General features: G+C 38.4%; 1 long non-coding RNA gene across 1 annotated transcript in view; it reads left to right on the top strand.

Moving 5' to 3' along the window:
* The window catches only part of LOC113613788 (uncharacterized), a 29,472-nt gene extending 6,431 nt beyond the window's left edge, over window positions 1-23,041 (top strand). The window contains exon 3 of the long non-coding RNA XR_003430359.1: window positions 22,995-23,041. This is a non-coding gene — a long non-coding RNA (uncharacterized LOC113613788). The remainder of the gene's footprint in view (window positions 1-22,994) is intronic.
* Window positions 23,042-23,151: the final 110 nt, after the last annotated feature.

Here is a 23,151-nt window from a genome sequence, read left to right as displayed (position 1 = left end):
TTCATTCTTTTGCTCTATAGATGAAAATGTATCTGAGAATATATTTAAAACTTTAAAATGACCAAGCACTTCCTATATCATCTGGTATTTGACTAGAATTCATTGTCTATAGCAGTGTCTTCAAACTCCAGGTTAATTGTAAAGAAACACTAAACAGTGAACACCAGTAAAGAAACACTGATGAAACTGAAATCAGTCCAAATGAGTAAGACAAAAAATGAAGATAACCTTGTTACATGGGAGTTCTGTAGAATGCTCAAAAATGTTAATGGCTCCATACTAGCTTTTCTTTCCTTCCCCCCACCCCGCTTTGAAAGAGATCATCAGTTAGCCTGTGTAGCATTTTACATAGAAAACCATAAAGCACATTCTCAACACCGTATTTTGAGTCATTGGTTGATGGAATCAAACTCCTCTGGTTTTCCTCACTGCAGGTCCACAGCCAGGCCAGGGTGGAGCTGGTGATGGTTACCATCAATAAGCCCTTACACACATCCCCCTCCCTGTTACAGAAAAACCTGCCCTGTAGAGACAGTTAAGGTCAAGTGTTGAGGATTATGGCAGTCATGTACTTGAAACATGGCTTGCCCCAGGCCTTCTGGATTTTGATATCCAATTATCAAGAGTCAAATAAGATCAGGTCACACTAAACCAAATAAAAGAAACAGCCAAAGGCAAAACGTAATTGAGAACATTTAGGAAATGACACAAAGTATTTAGTAAAACTGTAGAGGTCATCGACTCATACTTTATGAATTTAATTCTATAGGCATATAATATATTAAAGAAAAGGACCAGGTCTATGATTACCTTGTGCTTCTGACATTTTACAGACCTTGAGATCAGATATGAGCACTCAATTTGATCCAGTGCTATGTGCTGCCACTGTAATTAAGACCTAACGAAGTGAAAAGGCTTCTAACAAGTGTGTCATAGAAAATGTTGTGATTCACCGACCAAGGATGAATTAGAATACTGGAAATATGTTGCCAATTCCTTTTCCATTAGAGCAGACTGAACTGTATAAAATAAATGCATTATCTGTTATTTATGACTCACATGTAAGATTTCTCTTGGTAAGTGAAGAAAATCTTTATATAACTGTTAATCTAGTATCTGGTGTTTTACAATAGTAAAAAAAAAAGTGTTGATATTTTACAATTTCTTGCTGAAAGAAGCCCATAAAATGGAATGGCATCATTTCATTGTTTCTTGGGGCAGACCCATCCCAATTCCTATACTAACTTATTTTTTTTTTAACATCTTTATTGGAGTATAATTGCTTTACAATGTTGCGTTTGTTTCTGCTGTATAACAAAGTGAATCAGCTATATGTATACATATATCCCCATATCCCCTCCCTCTTGCGTTTCCCTCCCACCCTCCCTATCCCACCCCTCTAGGTGGTCACAAAGCACTGAGCTGATCTCCCTGTGCTATCCAGCTGCTTCCCACTAGCTTTCTATTTTACATTTGGTAGTGCATGTATGTCAGTGCTACTCTCTCACTTCATCCCAGTTTACCCTTCCCCCTCCCTGTGTCCTCAGGTCCATTCTCTATGTCTGTGTCTTTATTCCTGTCCTGCCCCTAGGTTCGTTGGAATCTTTTTTCTTTTCTTTTTTTAGATTCAATATATATGTATTAGCATACGGTATTTGCTTATCTTTTTCTGACTTACTTCACTCTGTATGAAAGACCCTAGGTCCATCCACCTCATTACAAATAACTCAATTTTGTTTCTTTTTATGGCTGAGTAATATGCCATTGTATATATGTGCCACATCTTCTTTATCCATTCATCTCTCGATGGACAATTAGGTTGCTTCCATGTCCTGGCTATTGTAAACAGTGCTGCAGTGAACATTGTGGTACATGACTCTTTTTGAATTATGGTTTTCTCAGGGTATATGCCCAGTAGTGGGATTGCTGGGTCATATGGTAGTTCTATTTTTAGTTTTTTTAAGGAACCTCCATACAGTTCTCCATAGTGGCTGTATCAATTTACATTCCTACCAACAGTGCAAGAGGGTTCCCTTTTCTCCACACCCTCTCGAGCATTTATTGTTTGTAGATTTTTTGATGATGGCCATTCTGACCCGTGTGAGGTGATACCTCATGGCAGTTTTGATTTGCATTTCTCTAATGATTAGCGATGTTGAGCATCCTTTCATGTGTTTGTTGGCAATCTGTATGTCTTCTTTGGAGAAATGTCTATTTAGGACTTCTGACCATTTTTGGATTGGGTTGTTTGTTTTTTTGATATTGAGCTGCAGGAGCTGCTTGTATATTTGGGAGATCAATCCTTTGTCAGTTGCTTTGTTTCCAAATATTTTCTCCCATTCTGAGGGTTGTCTTTTTGTCTTGTTTATGGTTTCCTTTGCTGTGCAAAACCTTTTAAGTTTCATTAGGTCCATTATTTAATTTTTGTTTTTATTTCCATTTCTCTAGGAGGTGGTTCAAAAAGGATCTTGCTGTGATTTATGTCATAGAGTGTTCTGCCTATGTTTTCCTCTAAGAGTTTGATAGTTTCTGGCCTTACGTTTAGGTCTTTAATCCATTTTGAGTTTATTTTTGTGTATGGTGTTGGGAAGTGTTCTAATTTCATTCTTTTACATGTAGCTGTCCAGTTTTCCCAGCACCACTTATTGAACAGGCTGTATTTTCTCTGTTGTATATTTGTGCCTCCTTTATCAAAGATAAGGTGACCATATGTGCGTGGGTTTATCTCTGGGCTTTCTATCCTGTTCCATTGATCTATCTTTCTGTTTTTGTGCCACTACCATACTGTCTTGATTACTCTAGCTTTGTAGTATGGTCTGAAGTCAGGGAGCCTGATTCCTCCAGCTCTGTTTTTCTTTCTCAAGATTGTTTTGGCTATTTGGGGTCCTTTGTGTTTCCATAAAAATTGTGAAATTTTTTGTTCTAATTCTGTGAAAAATACCATTGGTAGTTTGATAGGGATTGCATTGAATCTGTAGATTGCTTTGGGTAGTATAGTCATTTACACAATATTGATTCTTCCAATCCAAGAACATGGTATATCTCTCCATCTGCTGGTATCATCTTTAATTTCTTTCATCAGTGTCTTATGGTTTTCTGCATATAGGTCTTTTATCTCCTTAGGTAGGTTTATTCCTAGGTATTTTATTCTTTTTGTTTCAATGGTAAATGAGAGTGTTTCCTTAATTTCTCTTTCAGATTTTTCATCATTAGTGCATAGGAATTCAGGAGATTTCTGTGCATTAATTTTGTATCCTGCTACTCTACCAAATTCATTGATTAGCTCTAGTCATTTTCTGGTAGCATTTTTAGGATTCTCTGTGTATAGTATCATGTCATCTGCAAGCAATGACAGTTTTACTTCTTCTTTTCTGATTTGGATTCCTTTTATTTCTTTTTCTTCTCTGATTGCTGTGGCTAAAACTATGTTGAATAATAGTGGTGAGAGTGGGCAACCTTGTCTTGTTTCTGATCTTAGTGGAAATGGTTTCAGTGTTTCACCATTGGGAATGATGTTGGCTGTGGATTTGTCATATATGGGCTTTATTATGTTGAGGTAAGTTCCCTCTATACCTACTTTCTGGAGGGTTTTTATCATAAATGTGTGTTGAATTTTGTCAAAAGCTTTTTCTGCATCTATTGAGAATATCATATGGTTTTTATCCTTCAGTTTGTTAATATGGTGTATCACGTTAATTGATTTGCATATATTGAGGAATCCTTGCACTCCTGGGATAAACCCTACTTGATCATGGTGTATGATCCTTTTAATGTGCTGTTGGATTCTGTTTGCCAGTATTTTGTTGAGGATTTTTGCCTCTATGTTCATCAGTGATATTGGCCTGTAGTTTTCCTTTTTTTGTGACAAATTTGTCTGGTTTTGGTATCAGGGTGATGGTGGCCTTGTTGAATGAGTTTGGGAATATTCCTCCCTCTGCAGTATTTTGGAGGAGTTTGAGAAGGATGGGTGTTAGCTCTTCTCTAAATTTTTGATAGAAATCACCTATGAAGCCATCTGGTCCTGGGCTTTTGTTTGCTGGAAGATTTTTAATCACAGTTTCAATTTCAGTGCTTGTGATTGGTCTGTTTATATTTTCTGTTTCTTCCTGGTTCAGTCTCAGAAGGTTGTGCTTTTCTAAGAATTTGTCCATTTCTTCCTTGTTGTCCACTTAATTGGCATATAGTTGTTTGTAGTAATCTCTCGTGATCCTTTGTATTTCTGCAGTGTCAGTTGTTACTTCTCCTTTTTCATTTCTAATTATGTTGATTTGAGTCTTCTCAAATCAGTGGTTTGAGAAGAGTCTTGATTTGAGTCTTCTCCCTTTTTTTCTTGATGAGTCTGGCTAATGGTTTATCAATTTTGTTTATCTTCTCAAAGAACCAGCTTTTAGTTTTTTTGATCTTGCTATTGTTTCCTTCATTTCTTTTTCACTTATTTCTTTTTCTTTACAACTTAAAAATATTTATTGATTCATTTATAATAACAGTAATCAACCTATTACGTGTCAGCATAAATCACGTTTTTAACAGAAAATATCTATATTTTCCAAAACAAGAGAAAATATGTGAGAAGAGTGGCATTGTTTTACACTAAGTTCTTTTTAAATAAATTTACATCACATTTTTTTATTCAAACAGAAAGTCACAAAATTTATAATCATCCTCATCAGTTCACTCAGCCCCATGTAATTAATTTTTTTTTCATTTTGATCTTTTGTTAGCACTTTTATGAATTCATCAGTTTTCCATTAGAGTTCTGAAAATGCTTATTCATTCAGTTCAGCAGTATAGTCAGTTACCAGAAACCTGTACTTGTCAGAGTCTTTTCCATGAATTCCTTGAAGATGAAACCCTTTTATGGGAACATTTTTGCAAAAGCATCATAGTACACCCAGAACTGTCTGTAAATGACAAAAGGCATAAAAATGACCATGGTTAAAGATTTGATGAAAGTCCATAATAATGCAATTGATAAGGAAATTTAGTTATTTCTGAGATATACATTTTAAAGTAATAACTAGAATTATGACTTATAACATTATACCAGAACATATAAGATTTTTAGGAATTTCATGTAATGTCTGAAACATTCATATTAACATATTTCCATACAAATAACCCAAAGAAAGTTTAGTTTTATTTTTAATTTTTGAATTTTATTTTTTATACAGCAGATTCTTATTAGTCATCAACTTTATACACATCAGTGTATACATGTCAATCCCAATCACCCAATTCAACACACCACCATCCCCACCCCCTGCAGCTTTCCCCCCTTGGTGTCCATACGTTTGTTCTCTACATCTGTGTCTCAACTTCTGCCCTGCAAACTGGTTCATCTGTACCGTTTCTCTAGGTTCCACATACATGTGTTAATATACGATATTTGTTTTTCTCTTTCTGACTTACTTCACTCTGTATGACAGTCTCTAGATCCATCCACATCTCAAAAAATGACTCAGTTTCGTTCCTTTATATGGCTGAGTAATATTCCATTGTATACATGTACCACAACTTCTTTATCCATTCGTCTGTCAATGGGCATTTAGGTTGCTTCCATGACCTGACTATTGTAAATAATGCTGCAATGAACATTGGGGTGCATGTGTCTTCTGAGATATGGTTTTCTCTGGGTATATGCCCAGCAGTGGGATTGCTGGATCATATGGTAATTCTATTTTTAGTTTTTTAAGGAACGCCCGTACTGTTCTCTATAGTGGCTGTATCAATTTACATTCCCACCAACAGTGCAAGAGGGTTCCCTTTTCCCCACACCCTCTCCAGCATTTGTTGTTTGTAGATTTTCTGATGAAGCCCATTCTAACTGGTGTGAGGTGATACCTCATTGTAGTTTTGATTTGTATTTCTCTCATAATTAGTGATGTTGAGCAGCTTTTCATGTGCTTCTTAGCCATCTGTATGTCTTCTTTGGAGAAGTGTCTATTTAGGTCTTCTGCCCATTGTTGGATTGGGTTGTTTGTTTCTTTAATATTGAGCTGCATATATATTTTGGAGATTAATCCTTTGTCTGTTGATTCGTTTGCAAATATTTTCTCCCATTCTGAGCGTTGTCTTTTCGTCTTGTTTATGGTTTTGTTTGCTGTGCCAAAGGTTTGAAGTTTCATTAGGTCCCATTTGTTTATTTTTGTTTTTATTTCCATTACTCTAGGAGGTGGATCAAAAAAGATCTTGCTGTGATTTATGTCAGAGAGTGTTCTCCCTATGTTTTCCTCTAAGAGTTTTATAGTGTCCGGTCTTACATTTAGGTCTCGAATCCATTTTGAGTTTCTTTTTGTGTATGGTGTTAGGGAGTGTTCTAATTTCATTCTTTTACATGTAGCTGTCCAGTTTTCCCAGCACCACTTATTGAATAGACTGTCTTTTCTCCATTGTATATCTTTGCCTCCTTTTTCATAGATTAGTTGACCATAGGTGCGTGGGTTTACCTCTGGGATTTCTATCTTGTTCCATTGACCTATGTTTCTGTTTCTGTGCCAGTACCATATTGTCTTGATTACTGTAGCTTTGTAGTATAGTCTGAAGTCAGGGAGTCTGATTCCTCCAGCTCCGTTTTTTCCCCTCAAGACTGCTTTGGCTATTCGGGGTCTTTTGTGTCTCCATACAAATTTTAAGATTTTTTGTTCTAGTTCCGTAAGCAATGCCATTGGTAATTTGATAGGGATTGCATTGAATCTGTAGATTGCTTTGGGTAGTAGAGTCATTTTCACAATATTGATTCTTCCAATCCAAGAACATGGTATATATCTCTCCATCTGTTGGTATCATCTTTAATTTCTTTCATCAGTGTCTTATAGTTTTCTGCATACAGGTCTTTTGTCTCCTAAGGTAGGTTTATTTCTAGGTATTTAATTCTTCTTGTTGCAATGGTAAATGGGAGTGTTTCCTTAATTTCTCGTTCAGATTTTTAATCATTAGTGTACAGGAATGCAAGAGATTTCTTTGCATTAATTTTGTATCCTGCAACTTTACCAAATTCATTGATTAGCTCTAGTAGTTTTTTGGTGGCATCGATAGGATTCTCTATGTATAGTATCATGTCATCAGCAAACAGTGACAGTTTTACTTCTTCTTTTCCAATTTGTATTCCTTTTATTTCTTTTTCTTCTCTGATTGCTGTGGCTGGGACTTCCAAAACTATGTTGAATAATAGTGGTGGGAATGGGCAACCTTGTGTTGTTCCTAATCTTAGAGGAAATGCTTTCAGTTTTTCACCATTAAAATGATGTTTGCTGTGGGTTTGTCATATATGGCCTTTATTAAGTTGAGGTAGGTTCCCTGTATGCCCACTTTCTGGATAGTTTTTATCATAAATGAGTGTTGAATTTTGTCAAAAGCTTTTTCTGCATCTATTGAGATTATCATATGGTTTTTATTCTTCAATTTGTCAATGTGGTGTATCACATTGATTGATTTGTGTACATTGAAGAATCCTTGCATCCCTGGGATAAATCCCACTCGCTCATGGTGTATGATCCTTTTAATGTGCTGTTGGATTCTGTTTGCCAGTATTTTGTTGAGGACTTTTGCATCTATATTCATCAGTGATATTGGTCTGCAATTTTCTTTTTTTGTAGTATCTTTGTTTGGTTTGGGTATCACAGTGATGGTGGCCTCATAGAATGAGTTTGGGAATGCTTCGTCCTCTGCAATTTTTTGGAAGAGTTTGAGAAGGATGGGTGTTACCTCTTCTCTACTTGCTTGATAGAATCCACCTGTGAAGCCATCTGGTCCTGGGCTTTTGTTTGTTGGAAGATTTTTAATCACAGTTTCAATTTCATTACGTGTGATTAATCTGTTCATATTTTCTATTTCTTCCTGCTTCAGTCTTTGAAGGTTATACCTTTCTAAGAATTTGTCCATTTCTTCCAGGTTGTCCATTTTGTTGGCATAGAGTTGCTTGTAGTAGTCTCTTAGGATGCTTTGTATTTCTGTGGTGTCTGTTGTAACTTCTCCTTTTTCATTTCTAATTTTATTTGAGTCCTCTCCCTCTTTTTCTTGATGAGTCTGGCTAATGGTCTATCAATTTTTTTTATCTTCTCAGAGAACCAGCTTTTAGTTTTATTCATCTTTGCTATTGTTTTCTTTGTTTCTATTTCATTTATTTCTGCTCTGATCTTTATGATTTCTTTCCTTCTGGTAACTTTGGGTTCTGTTTGTTCTTCTTTCTCTAGTTCCTTTAGGTGTAAGGTTAGATTCTTCATTTGAGATTTTTTTTTGTTTCTTGAGGTAGGCTGGTATCGCTATAAACTTCCCTCTTAGAACTGCTTTTGCTGCATCCCATAGGTTTTGGATCGTCGTGTTTTCATTGTCATTCGTCTCTAGGTAATTTTTGATTTCCTCTATGATTTCTTCAGTGATCTGTTGGTTATTTAGTAACATATTGTTTAGGCTCCATGTGTTTCTGTTTTTTACGTATTTTCCCCTGTATTTAATTTCTAATCTCATAGCGTTGTGGTCAGAAAAGATGCTTGATATGATTTCAAGTTACTTAAATTTACTGAGGCTTGATTTGAGACCCAAGATGTAATCTATCCTAGAGAATGTTCTGTGCACACTTGAGAAGAAAGTGTAATCTGCTGTTTTTGGATGGAATGTCCTATAAATATCAATTAAATCTACCTGGTCTATTGTGTCATTTAAAGGTTGTGTTTTCTTCTTTATTTTCATTTTGGCTGATCTGTCCATTCGTGTAAGTGAGGTGTTAAATTCCCCCACTATTATCGTGTTGCTGTCGATTTCCTCCTTTATAGCTGTTAGCAGTTGCCTTATGTATTGAGGTGCTCCTCTGTTGGGTGCATATATATTTATATTTGTTATATCTGCTTCTTGCATTGATCCCTTGATCATTATGTAGTGTCCTTCCTTGTCTCTTGTAACATTCTTTATTTTAAAGTCTATTTTATCTGATATGAGTATAGCTACTCCAGCTTTCTTTTGATTTCCATTTGCATGAAATACCTTTTTCCATCCCCTCACTTTCTGTCTGTATGTGTCCTTAGGTCTGTAGTGGGTCACTTGTAGACAGCATATAGGTGGGTCTTGTTTTTGTATCTATTCAGCAAGCCTGTGTTGTTTGGTTGAGACATTTAATCCATTGATGTTTAAGGTAATTATCTATATGTATGTTCCTATGACCATTTTCCTATTTGTTTTGGGTTTGTTTTGTAGGTCCTTTTCTTCTCTAGTGTTTCCCACTTAGAGAATTTCCTTTAGCATTTGTTGTAGAGCTGGTTTGGTGGTGCTGAATTCTCTTAGCTTTTGCTTGTCTGGAAAGCTTTTGATTTCTCCATTGAATCTGAATGAGATCCTTTCTGGGTAGAGTAATCTTGATTGTAGGTTCTTCCCTTTCATCACTTTAAGTGCATCATGCCACTCACTTCTGGCTTGTAGAGTTTCTGCTGAGAAATCAGCTGTTAACCTTATGGGAGTTCCCTTGTATATTATTTGTCATTTTTCCCTTGATGCTTTCAATAATTTTTCTTTGTCTTTAATTTTTGCCAATTTGATTACTATGTGTCTTGACGTGTTTCTCCTTGGGTTTATCCTGTATGGAACTTGCTGCACTTCCTGAACTTGGATGGCTATTTCCATTCCCATGTTAGGGAATTTTTCGACTATAATCTCTTCAAATATTTTCTTGGGTCCTTTCTCTCTCTCTTCCCCTTCTGGGACCAGTATAATGTGAATGTTGTTGCATTTAATGTTGTCCCAGAAGTCTCCTAGGCTGTCTTCATTTCTTGTCATCCTTTTTTCTTTATTCTGTTTTGCAGCAGTGAATTCCACCATCTGTCTTCCAAGTCACTTATCCGTTCTTCTGCCTCAGTTATTCTGCTATTGATTCCTTCTAGTGTATTTTTCATTTTAGTTATTGTATTGTTCATCTCTGTTTGTTTGTTCTTTAATTCTTCTAGGTTTTTGTTAAACATTTCTTGCATCTTCTCGATCTTTGCCTCCATTCTTTTTCCGAGGTCCTGGATCATCTTCACTACCATTATTCTGAATTCTTTTTCTGGAATGTTGCCTATCTCCACTTCATTTTGTTGTTTTTCTGGGGTTTTATCTTGTTCCTTCAACTGGTACATAGCTCTCTGCCTTTTCATCTTGTCTATCTTTCTGTGAATGTGGTTTTTGTTCCACAGGCTGTAGAATTATAGTTCTTCTTGGTTGTGCCCTCTGCTGGATGAGGCTCTTTTAGAGGCTTGTGTAAGTTTCCTGATGGGAGGGACTGGTGGTGGGTAGAGCAGACTGTTGCTCTGGTGGGCAGAGCTCAGTAAAAGTTTAATCCATTGACTGTTGATGGGTGGGGCTGGGTTCGCTCCTTGTTGGTTGTTTGGTATGAGGCAACCCAACACTGGAGCCTACCCGGGCTCTTTGGTGGGGCTAATGACAGACTCTGGGAGGGCTCTCGCCAAGGAGTACTTCCCAGAACTTCTGCTTCCAGTGTCCTTGTCCCCACGGTGAGCCACAGCCACCCCCCACCTCTGCAGGAGACCCTCGAACACCAGCAGGTAGGTCTGGCTCAGTCTCCCCCCGGGGTCACTGCTCCTTCCCTTGGGTCCTAATGCACACACTACTTTGTGTGTGCCCTCCAAGAGTGGAGTCTCTTTTTCCCCCAGTCCTGTCGAAGTCCTGCAATCAAATCCCACTAGGGTTGAAAGTCTGATCCTCTATGAATTCCTCCTCCCGTTGCCAGACCCCCAGGTTGGGAAGCCTGATGTGGGGCTCAGAACCTTCACTCCAGTGGGTGGACTTCTGTGGTATAAGTGTTCTCCAGTTTGTTAGTCACCCACCCAGCAGTTATGGGATTTGATTTTACTGTGATTGCACCCCTCCTACCATCTCATTGTCGCTTCTCCTTTGTCTTTGTATGTAGGGTATCTTTTTTGGTGAGTCCCAGTGTCTTCCTATCGATGACTATCCAGCAGGTAGTTGTGATTCTGGTGTTCTCACAAGATGGAGTGAGAGCACGTCCTTCTACTCTGCCATCTTCTTTTTCATTTATTTCTGATTTGATCTTTATGATTTCTTTCTTCTGCTAACTTTGGGTTTTTTTCTTCCTCTTTCTCCAATTGCTTTAGGTGTAAGCTTAGGTTGTTTATTTGAGATGTTTCTGGTTTCTTGAGGTAGTATTATATTGCTATAAACTTCCCTCCTAGCACTGCTCTTGCTACATCCCATAGGTTTTGGGTCATCGTATTTTCATTGTCATTTGTTTCTAGGTATTTTTTAATTTCCTCTTTGATCTCTTCAGTGATCTCTTGGTTATTTAATGTGTATCATTTAGCCTCCATATGTTTGTATTTTTTACAGTTTTTTTCCTATAATTGATATCTAGTCTCATAGCACTGTTGTTGGAAAAGATACTTGATACAATTTCAATTTTCTTAAATTTACCAGGGCTTGATTTGTGACCCAAGATATGATCCATCCTGGGGAATGTTACATGAGCTCTTGAGAAGAAAGTGTATTGTTGTTTTTGGATGGAATGTCCTATAAATATCAATTAAGTCCATCTTGTCTAATGTGTGCTTTAAAGCTTGTGTTTCCTTATTTATTTTCATTTTGGATGATCTGTCCATTGGTGAAAGTGGGGTGTTAAAATCCCCTAGTATGATTGTGTTACTGTCGATTTCCCCTTTTATGGCTGTTAACATTGGCATTATGTATTGAGGTGCTCCTAAGTTGGGTACATAAATATTTACAATTGTTATATCTTCTTCTTAGATTGATCTCTTGATCATTATGTAGTGTCCTTCTTTGTCTCTTGTAGTAGACTTTAAAGTCTATTTTGTCTGATATGAGAATTGCTACTCCAGCTTTATTTTGATTTCCATTTGCATGGAATATCTTTTTCCATCCCCTTACTTTCAGTCTGTATGTGTCCCTAGGTCTGAAGTGGGTCTCTTGTAGACAGCATATATATGGGTCTTGCTTTTGTATCCTTTCAGCCAGTCTGTGTCTTTTGGTTGGAGCATTTAATCCATTTACATTTAAGGTAATTATATGTGTGTTCCTATTACCATTTTCTCAATTGTTTTGGGTTTGTTTTTGTAAGTCTTTTCCTTCTGTTGTGTTTTCTGCCTAGAGAAGTTCCTTTAGCATTTGTTGTAAAGCTGGTTGGGTGGTACTGAATTCTCTTAACTTTTTCTTGTCTGTAAAGGTTTTAATTTCTCCATCAAATCTGAATTAGATCCTTGCTGGGTAGAGTAATCTTGTTTGTAGATTTTCCCCTTTCATCAGTTTAAATATGTCCTGCCACTCCCATCTGGCTTGCAGAGTTTCTTCTGAAAGGTCAGCTGTTAACCTTATTGGGATTCCCTTGTATGTTATTTGTTGCTTTTCCCTTGCTGCTTTTAATATTTTTTCTTTGTATTTAATTTTTGATAGTTTGATTAATATGTGTTTTGCCATGTTTCTCTTTGGGATTATTCTGTATGGGGCTCTCTGTGCTTCCTGGACTTATTTCCTTTCCCATGTTAGGGAAGTTTTGACTATAATCTCTTCAGATATTTTCTCAGATCCTTTCTTTTTGTCTTCTTCTTTTGGGACCCCTATAGTTCGATTGTTCGTGTGCCTAATGTCCCAGAGGTCTCTGAGACTGTCCTCAATTCTTTTTATTCTTTTTTCTTTATTATGCTCTGCGGTAGTTATTTCCACTATTTTATCTTCCAGGTCACTTATCCGTTCTACTGCCTCAGTTATTCTGCTATTGATTCCTTCTAGAGAATTTTTAATTTCATTTATTGTGTTGTTCATCATTGTTTGTTTCCTCTTTAGGTCTTCTAGGTCCTTGTTAAACGTTTCTTGTACTTCCTCCATTCTATTTCCAAGATTCTGGATCATCTTTACTATCATTATCTGAATTCTTTTTCAGGTAGACTGACTGTTTCCTCTTCATTTGTTTGTTCTGGTGGGTTTTTACCTTGCTACTTCATCTGCTGCATATTTCTCTGTCTTCTCATTTTGTTTAGCTTACTGTGTTTGGGGTCTCCTTTTCACAGGCTGTAGGTTTGTAGTTCCCATTGTTTTTGGTGTCTGCCCCAGTGGGTGAGGTTGGTACAGTGGCTTGTGTGGGCTTCCTGGTGGAGGGGACTGGTGCCTGTGTTCTGGTGGATGAGGCTGGATCTTTTCTTTCTGCTGGGCAGGACTGCATCCCGTGGTGTGTTTTGGGGTGTCTGTGAACTTAGTATGATATTAGGCAGCCTCTCTGCTAATGGGTGGGGTTGTGTTCCTGTCTTGCTAGTTGTTTGGCGTGGGGCATCCAGCACTGGAGCTCGCTGGCCTTTGGGTGGAGCTGGGTCTTAGCATTGAGACGGAGATCTCCAGGAGAGCTCTGGCCAATTGATATTACATGGGGCTGGGAGGTCTCTGGTGGGCCATAGTCCTGAACTCGGCTCTCCCCTCTCAGAGGCTCAGGCCTGACACCAGGCCAGAGCACCAAGACCCTGTCAGCCACCCAGCAGACATCTGCCCTGGAGGATGCCACACAAGCTGCTCACAGGAGGTATCTCACCACAGGCACCGCCCCCCCCGCCAACAAAACTGCCTTTAAAAGGGTGCTGGGGGAGCTGCTGGGAGCTACTGACTACTGTTTACTGCAGGAGCCAGGCACTGGAAAGGCTGCATGTGCTGCAGGAGGCTGCCTGTGTCTCCCGTACTAACTTCTAAGTGTGCTGCCATTTAACTCTCAAGCACTGCAGCGTAATTGGATTTATTTACATTTTTTTCAGACCATATTGGGACCTAGAAAATTCTATGGATAAGAGGAATCACCATTTTTTCTAAAGATTATCTCTGTTGAAGGGAGGTTGATAGTGCATTGACTGTGGGTCAGAATCACACACTCTGTCACTTACTAACTGAATGACCTTAGAAAGGTTAGTTAACCTCTCCAAGTCTCTGTTTCCTCATGTATAAAATGGACGTAATAGTAGTATTGGCCTCACAGGACTTGTAACATTTTAATTGAAATAATTGTAGGTTCACAAAAAGTTGCAAGAATAGTACTGTGAGGTCTCTTGTATATATCACCTAGCTTACGCCAGTGTTGACATCTTATTTAAATAGTGCATTATCATAACCAGGAAATTGATTGGCACAATACAATTAACTAGCCATTCTTACTCAAGTTTCACAAGTTTTCACATGCATTCTTTTTGTTGTTGTTGCTAGGGCTTTGTGTATAAATCTATGGTATTTTATCACATGTACAGATTTGTATAATTACCACTATAATCAATATACAAATGTGTGGATTAAATACAATTACACATTTAAAGTGCTTAGCACGAGACGTAGCATATAGAAGGAACTAATTAAATGTTACTATGATTATTAGAGGAAATCAGATGATCTTGCTGATCAATGCTTTCTCATTTGATGAGGTAATCGGGTGGTTGACATAAATGGTATTTTAGAAGCTAGAAGCAAGGCACTTTCCGTTAATCATGCTTTAAATTTTTTTCTGTATTTTATAATGCTTTGACATCTTAGGGCCTTGAGGACCTAGGGATGTGGTGCTTTTCCCAGGATTAGCTAATTCCTAGAGATAGCAAACAACTTGCCTGTGAGGTTGTCTTTGAATAAAAGCCATCCACCCATCTGCCTCTTTTCACCGGACTTCTGATGTAATTTTCCAACCATTCCCCCCGCCCCCAACTCCAACACCTATTCCCTGGCTATAAATCCCTCCTTGTTCTTGTATTTGGAGTTGACTCCCATTTCTTGCCCCTACTGCAATAGTCTTGGCAGCTACACCTATAGCAGTAGTCCTGAGTAAAGTCTTTCTTACAAGTGTCAGAATAATTTTTAACAACCCCCAGGCTCAGACTATTCTAGACAACACTAATGTGCACTTTCCAGAATTAAGGGACCCTTGTCAGGGTCTACTTCATTGCCTGGGGTAAACAATGAGGGGACCAAATTAAAGGGTATCCAATTTCTCCTAGTTTATCTTTGCTGTTCCTTAGATGAAGAAGAGAAAAAACACATTCTTAGAGGCAGTAATATTGGTACATGGAAAAACTTCATCAAAGAGTTAAAATAATGACCATAATACCCCAGTAATCATTTTCACTTATGCAATAAAGTTAACTTAAATGAGGATTCTAAGATGGGGTCATACTTTTCAGATAGATGACCTGCCCCCAGAGCCCTGTGCTTTTCCAATGGTAGCACTGAGCCTGGGATCCTCCAGGGCAGGGACGGGGTGGTGAGGAGTAGCCCATAGAATCTGCATGATCAGAACCTAAATATTTTGGCTCCTTGGATATACAACACCTACCAGAAGTTAGTTCTTGCTCCTGGAACCTTTTGAAAGTATCAATGCTTGATTGCCACCTTCTGGTCAAAATGTGTCTTATATTATTTCTGCAAGTTATTAGGTTTCAGTAAAAAGGATTTGACAGAAGTTAAGTCCCTGTCAGACCAGCAATCCCACGGTGGCAACCGATATGGACAGAATATCATATAACTGTTGAGAAACTTTCCAAGGATGTGCATGCATATATATGTTTATTTATATCACACACACAAATGAATACTATTCTGAATCTGTAAGGATATAAAGGCAAATAATTATAACTTAAATTTCTACAAGTGTTTTTTTGTTTGTTTGTTTGTTTAAGTTTACAAGGTGCTTTTGCATTTGGTCATTCTATTAACTTGAGAAGCAAGTAGGAATGGAATGATTTTTAAAGCAATCCCATAAGAAGATAGGGAATTATCAATGCGTCCTTAAATTTCCTTGCAAATGTTTGTCTTACTAATCTTTTTAACTTTTCTAGAATGATTCCATGTATACTTTCTTAATGTAATTTTTAAAAAATTAATTAATTAATTTTTGGCTGTGTTGGGTCTTCGTTGCTGCGCATGAGCTTTCTCTAGTTGCGGCAAGCGGGGGGCTACTCTTTGTTGCGGTGCGCGGGCTTCTCACTGTGGTGGCTCCTCTTGTTGCGGAGCACGGGGTCTAGGCTCGTGAGCTTCAGTAGCTGTGGCACACAGGCTCAGTAGTTGTGGCTTGCAGGCTCTAGAGCGCAGGTTCAGTAGTTGTGGCGCACGGGCTTAGTTGCTCCACGGCATGTGGGATCTTCCTGGACCAGGGCTTGAACCTGTGTTCCCTGCATTGTCAGGTGGATTCTTAACCACTGATACACCAGGGAAGTCCCTCCATGTGTACTTTTTCATTACCAAGCTCATTTTTGCACTTAAAATATAATTCTGTTTTTTAAAGTGACATGAATTTTATGAAAACATCTGTTGGATAGAAAAGAACTTTAATAATCAACTAACAAATGTATATATGTTAATGTCTTATGTGTCACCTTCAATTGACGATGATGCAAACATGTGGAGAACAGATGGCATACGGTTAAGAGCACTGCCTCTAAAAGCAGATGGTCTGAATTTGAATCCTGGCTCTGACTGTTACTGGCTGTTATCTTTAAACAAGTTACTTAATCTCTGGCCTTTGATTTCCTTATCTGTAAAATGGAGGTGATGTCATCCATAATAGTACCTATCCCACAGGACTGTGATGACAATTAAACTAGTTAGTATCTGCACAGTGCTTAAAATAGTGCCTAGTACATAAACGAATTATTTTTGTAAAGCAATTAGAACAGTGTCTGGTACATAGCAAGCACTATGTAAGTATTAACTAAATAAAACAATAATAGAAAATGATTAATATTCACTCCAAACTTACCATGTGCCAGGTTCTAAATTTAGCACTTGGCACACATTATTGTTTTTCATCCTCCTACCATCCTATGTGAAGGATTCTATTATTTAGTTTCCGTTCTACATGGAAACTGAAACACAGAGTGCTTAAGAAACTTGCCGAAAGTCACCCAGCAAGTATGTAGCAGAGCTGAGATTTAGTTAACCTGTTTCCATCTAAACATTGTTATTTTACTACCCCATTTATGTCTCCATTGCATTTAAACCTTTTCACTAATTTATCAAGTTAATTCTGTACTATTTGTCCTCTGGAACCCAAATGAGCTCCTTAAGCACCCAATTTTGTCTTTCTCTTCTAGGTTTTTGGCATATATTCAAATGAGCCTTAATTAGTTCATAACTGTTTTATATCTAGATATAATTAATGCCAAACAGAATACCGTGGCTATGTTTAATAAAATCTGATGATAGTAACAAGATTGTTAGGCTCACAAACATTCTGTCCTTTCTCTTCAGGAGACTGTTTCAACAAATTAATACAATTACTTTGGTGATTAAATATTCATTCATTGTGGTCTCACATTAAATCCTCATGAACTAAAGCAAGGTGAGAAGTAGATATATTTCAATAAAACGATAGGATCGTGGACAGGCCCTTCTTTGAAACAGCAAGAGGGCAAATATGTATTCCTGTCATTCTAATGTTTCCTTCAGTTAATTTTAATTTCCTTTTTTATACTCTTAAATAGTTTTAATTATTACAAGAGAGTTGTCAATAACTATTACTCTATCTTGGGGAAAAAAGGCAGGGAGAGAAGGTGAAGTCTCCTCCAGCATCAAGATGGATTCATTCAAACCCCCACCCCAAGAATAAGTGTAAGATGTTCCCCATACTCACTCCACTGGGGGTCTAGTCCAGACCGCATCAGTCCTCTTCTTCTTCTTTGTGTTCATGAGTTCAATGGTGTCTCGGAGGTGTGGTATGCATTGGGCAGCAAATAGGGGAGAAGGGGTTGTTTGCAAGTCTTCCTAGGCACTCAGTAGGGGAGGTTGCTGGAGGAATGAAGTCCTCATGGACCCCAAAGGAGGACAGTTGTCAGAGTCCCCTAGTGCAGGTAGTAGAGACATTCCTTTGAATGAAAGCCAGGCAAACCACAGGTGATGGCTCAGTTGCAAGCAGGTCCCGGGCTCTGAATCAACAGCCTTCACGGAGGACCTATCTCAGATGCATCGGCCCAGCTCTTCCAGGGTAATCCCCTCTCTTTCTCCTTGAGCAACTTCTCCTGGCTCCCAACCCAGCCCCCAGCCCCCCGGTTCCTCTTTCCTCCATCCTCTTGTTTCCTTCTGGTCTTAGGAAAAACCTGTCCTCTCGTTAGCTCCTTGCCTTCTCTAAGGACACTTCTTTCTTTCCTTCACCCAGCTCCAGTCTTGTGTTCCTTTATGATGGACTGATGTGCAGTAGACTCAGAACCCACTCCTTTCCCTTATCCTGGACTGATCTTCAGACTTTTCTAAGAATCTAGGGGAAAAATCATACTATATTATTATATCACTTATAATTGTGACAACATTTTAACATTAAAAATATTAAAACATAAATTAATAAAAATAAGCAAATATAAACTATTAATTTTATATATTGCTATATAATGATGAGGATATTAAAATGGTCTGAACATTCCTATCTTTTCACACTTTTTATTCAATTTAATTTTTTTTAATGAAGTATAGTTGATTTACAATGCTGTGCCAATCTCGAGCGAACTTGCCTGCTCCAGGGAGAATGCCTGAGCGTGGAAGAATTGGGAGAAAGGTTTTGAGTATGTTTTGGTTCCCTAACAAGGAAAGAGTGTTTATTCTGTCCCAGTTGTCTGTTTTGATTCTCTAGAAGAGAATTTCCTTTGCTATTTTCTTAAATCTAATTAGTGGAACCAAAGACCTTGTTGCAAGACTTCCCTTACTCTACTTTCTTTGACAATCTTTAGTGCTTCTTTTAAATATAACTTCCATTACATTTTAAGACTTGTAGTTCTACAAAGTAATTTGCATTCAGTGGATGATATGGTTCTATGCTGGCCATCTCATGTTATGAGAAACGTGTTAAACCATGCCTTCTGAAAGTTTTCAAGTCCATTCGCCTTAAGCACATTTAGTTAACCTAAACATCACATAGGAATTTAGAAATGCTAGAATTGCAAGTGATTTCTTGACTACTGCCTGTCTCCCCTACTAGACTGTAAATGACAATGAACTGAATCTATTTTCACTCACCATCGTATGCCCAGAGCCCACCACCGTGCCTGGCACGTAGCTGGTGTTCCATACATTTTGGTCGAGCAAATAGATGTTACCCTATTTTGCCTTTAAAGCCTGTCTTGAAGATTTTATGCACATTTTAGAAATAAGGATGAAGAAGAATATTGGCAGAACCATATTAAAGACTGGAACAGTTGTGTTGAGGATTATGAAGGATAGGGAGAATAAGAAGAAAGTGAAGAGTTGGGGATTACGAGGTCAAGCTTGGGCTCAGTGGAAAGGGCCAAGTGCAAAGTGCTGCATCCTTGTATGCTGCATCAGCACACAGAGTGGCTGTATGCTGATCACATCTCACGCTGGGAGGCAGTGGCACCATGGAAAAAATCACGTATCGCCAATGTTTCACATAACTTTCTTCAGTTCGTAAACTCTGTAAGTTCCACAGTTCTGCACCACTCCAGCCATTGGTATATAAATTACTTGCGTTTTCTCATGCACTTAATGCTCTTACTGTTCACTTCAGCAAGCATATACTGAACACTTGCTATCTTGGGGGTGTACTGGTGGTGCTCAGTACACAGGTATTCTGCTTACTACTCACTTTTAATAGATTTTATTATTTTAGAGAGTTTTACGTTCACAGAAAAATCTGCTACTCATTTGTAAAAGCCTGAATCAAAGTTACCTACAAATGTAACAAATTCTAATTTCCAAATGGACCCAGGTAGCAAACAAATGCTACACACACACACACACACACATACACACACGCACACACAACCAGTCAGCCTCCTCTTTCCACCATGGATACAACTTCTATACACCACTTCTCAGTTAATATTTACCAAAGTGAAAGGAGAAAAGTCAGAAACTTCAAAACACACCAGGAACATTTTTCTGTCACACTGGTTGGAAAAGAATCCACAATTTCTTTGCCAAATTCCTAGTAAGTTTTAAGATATTAATTGCTGGATACTTGTCAATTAATTAATCCTTGACTTCTGGAGAAAAGGTTGGAGGGTATAAAACTTTCATCTCTGAGCCAATTGAACTGTTTTAACTGGAAATTTTCCCAGGCCAGTCACAGAGAGGAAAAACAAAAGGTGGTCAAGAAAAAAACTACATATCCTCAAATCTTCCATTGCTAACCAAAACAGCACCAAGAATTAATTTCTTAGCTTTAGTGTCATTTTATTAGCAATCATTTCTTGAGTTGAAACTCTTACAAAGTATGTCTAGAAACTAGTGTAGTAAGTGTTTTACTCATTAAAAGTTAGGTTATTAAAACTTATTAAGACATCTAGCAAAGTAGACGAACTACTCTACATAAAAATAACTGTCATTTAGAAATTACATTTGGCTCAATGAACTAGAAATCCAACCATGGTGACTTAATCAAAAGGAGTTTATTTTTCTCCCCAAAGAGGAAGTCCAGAGATAGGCAATTCACAGTATCAGTCGTTAACATCCCAGGATCCTCCTATCCTTCTGGTTTGTTTTCCTTCGAATGTGGTGTTCATTTTCATGATTGCCTCATGGTTACAATATGGCTGCTCCACGTCCAGCATAATACCAACTTTCTGAGTAGGGAGAATAAGAATAAAGAGAAAGGCAAAGGCAAAAGCCTGAATTTGTCCTTGTCTATTGGAAAGCAAGGGCTTTCCCAGGAGACTTGCCTCTCCTCTAGACTTCTACTTACACTTCTTTGGCCATAACTGTGTCACATGGTCACCCAGCTATAAGGAAGGGTAAGAAATACAGACTTTTAGTTAGGTGTATTGATACCCTGAACAAAATTTGGGTTCCCTTGTAAGGAAGAAGGGAGAATGGCTGTTGGATTGACAACCAGCAGTGTCTGCCACAAAAACATTTTTAAAAATTGAAGGCAGAAAGGGTTTGAGTCCCAGGAACTTTGGAGGCAGTGAGAAAATGAATGTATTTAACATTGTGAATAAAAGTTTCTTAAAAACTCAAGCTCAGGACAAGGATATTACCTACGTTTCCACCAATGGGCAGTTAGACATAGTTCAGCATAAGCTGACTTGAGTGATGTTTTTAAAGAACTATCTAGTCACCTTCCCACTTATGCTGTAGGATGCCTGAAAGGCACCAACTAGCAATGAACACCCTCAAAAGAATTTAGCAATGATGCATAATTGCAAATTTTTGTATTTGTATCCAATTTTAATGCCAACAACCTAATGATGGTCAGTTGCATTCAAAGTTCAATTCAAATAGCCAAGTAATTTTTTACACATCCGAACTTTAACTTGTATCTCTTAAGTTATTGAAGGGTAATCATTTCCTACTACCCAGAAACTTCTTGCATCCCTTAATCTCTCCTCTTCCTATTCACCCACACACTTCGTTATATTTTACAAAAGTATCAATCCACAATAGCTTGGAACTTTTTTAATGGTCCATCACCACTGAGTTTGATAAAGTACTGCCCTAGTCTAAAGGGTTGATTTTTGCATATTAAAGGTCTAGAATGGGTCTAGTGGAGAGACTCTCCTTGGAGAGTCAGCATTCTCCACATTAGGCATGTGTGATGGGTGGGGGCAGCATGGGGAAATTTACAATATAGTAATCTTTTTACTCATTACACAATTGTACAATGAAGGTGCAAATTGTAAGTATTTCAGTTGGGGGTGGAGAAGATGGGCTGCCTAGTTTCCTTTGGCTTCCTTCCTTTAATATCACTCCAGGGTTTTAGTGTTACACCCACCCATTCTTTCCTTGGGTCTCCAGGGGGAGGAAACAGTTAATGGGCAATTGACCAGAAGTAATACAGAGCAATAAATCAGAACTACTGAAAAGCTATGGCTCCCCAGATATTCTTGTGTGATATCAAATAGCAGGATCAGACAGGAGAGTGTTAGCTACCAGATTCAACATAAATTATGACAGGTGAGTGTTCATTAAATGTAGAATTGATGATACGCTAAAAGAAATTGGATATAAATCAGGTTTTAGTTCATTGATAGTATTCTTCGGTTGTGGAATACAGGTTTCCCTCACGATCCGAAAGTAGAGCAAGCCTACGTAAACTTTCGTAAGCCAAGACTGCGTAAAGCAAAGAAGCAATTACCGTTAATTTAAATGGAAAAATGTGTGAGTGTTCCCAGACCCAAAAATAACCTACCAAATCATACCAAATAATATATAAAACCTAAAATAACACGAACATAGGGTAAAAGCAGGAGTGATATGATAAATGCATAGGCTGGATAAAGTAGAAATAATGTATGGTACAGTGTAGTTTCACTTATCAGAACCGGGAAGACAGTAAGCACACTGGAAGGCAGAGAGGTAGCGATGATGGTGTGTCAGGCTGAGGCATGGGAGGCTGGGGAGGTGGGAGGTAGAGGACAGGTAGGAGGGAGAGGAAGACAGTCACCTATTAAGATCTCATCACCATCTAAATCCATCAGGGCAGACAAGTCACTAACATCTACACCTTCTGTGTCTGCCTGCCGTGATGTCTGCTCTGGCTGATGTGGAAGACCTGAAATATGACAATGTGCTTGACTGCTCAGCCTCGTGCAATATGCTGTCACAGAATTCTTTGTAGGTACTGAAAACATCCTGCAAAACTGCCCTAAACCTACGTGCCCTTTCAAAATTAAAGTCATGCTTTTCTGCAATCACTGCAGCTCTGCCAGTCAGGGTGAAAGCTCACACAAGTGCTTCATGGTCGGTTCCTGGATGACCCTCTTCACCTGTCAGCTGTGGGTCATGGAATGCCAAAACCTCTTCAACATCATCTTTGCCAACTTCCACAAACACAGTCACTTTTGCTGTATTTATTGTTGCTGGTTCAAAGTCTTAAAATACTTCACTGCTTCAGGATAGTGTCCTCCAAATGCCATTTCTCATCGAGACGGTTAGCCTATCAAGAGCATCTCCAAGGTTGTTGATTACCAGTTTTATATTGTAGCCTTTCCAAATCTCTCATAAAGATGCTTCAGAGTTGCCCTTTCTGTCAATGGCACTTACAATAAAACACATCACATTTTTTTCTTTTTTATTTGCAGTACGCGGGCCTCTCACTGTTGTGGCCTCTCCCATTGCGGAGCACAGGCTCCGGACGCGCAGGCTCAGCGGCCATGGCTCACGGGCCCAGATGCTCCGCGGCACGCGGGACCCTCCTGGTCCTGGGCACAAACCCATGTCCCCTGCATCGGCAGGCGG

Source organism: Aethalodelphis obliquidens, unplaced genomic scaffold (assembly GCF_003676395.1).
Source record: "Aethalodelphis obliquidens isolate GAN/ISIS:26980383/991018 unplaced genomic scaffold, ASM367639v1 scaffold4, whole genome shotgun sequence".
NCBI classification, from domain to species: Eukaryota; Metazoa; Chordata; class Mammalia; order Artiodactyla; family Delphinidae; genus Aethalodelphis; species Aethalodelphis obliquidens.
Note: the sequence above shows the minus strand (reverse complement) of the source record. Positions and strands in the feature narration are given on the sequence as shown.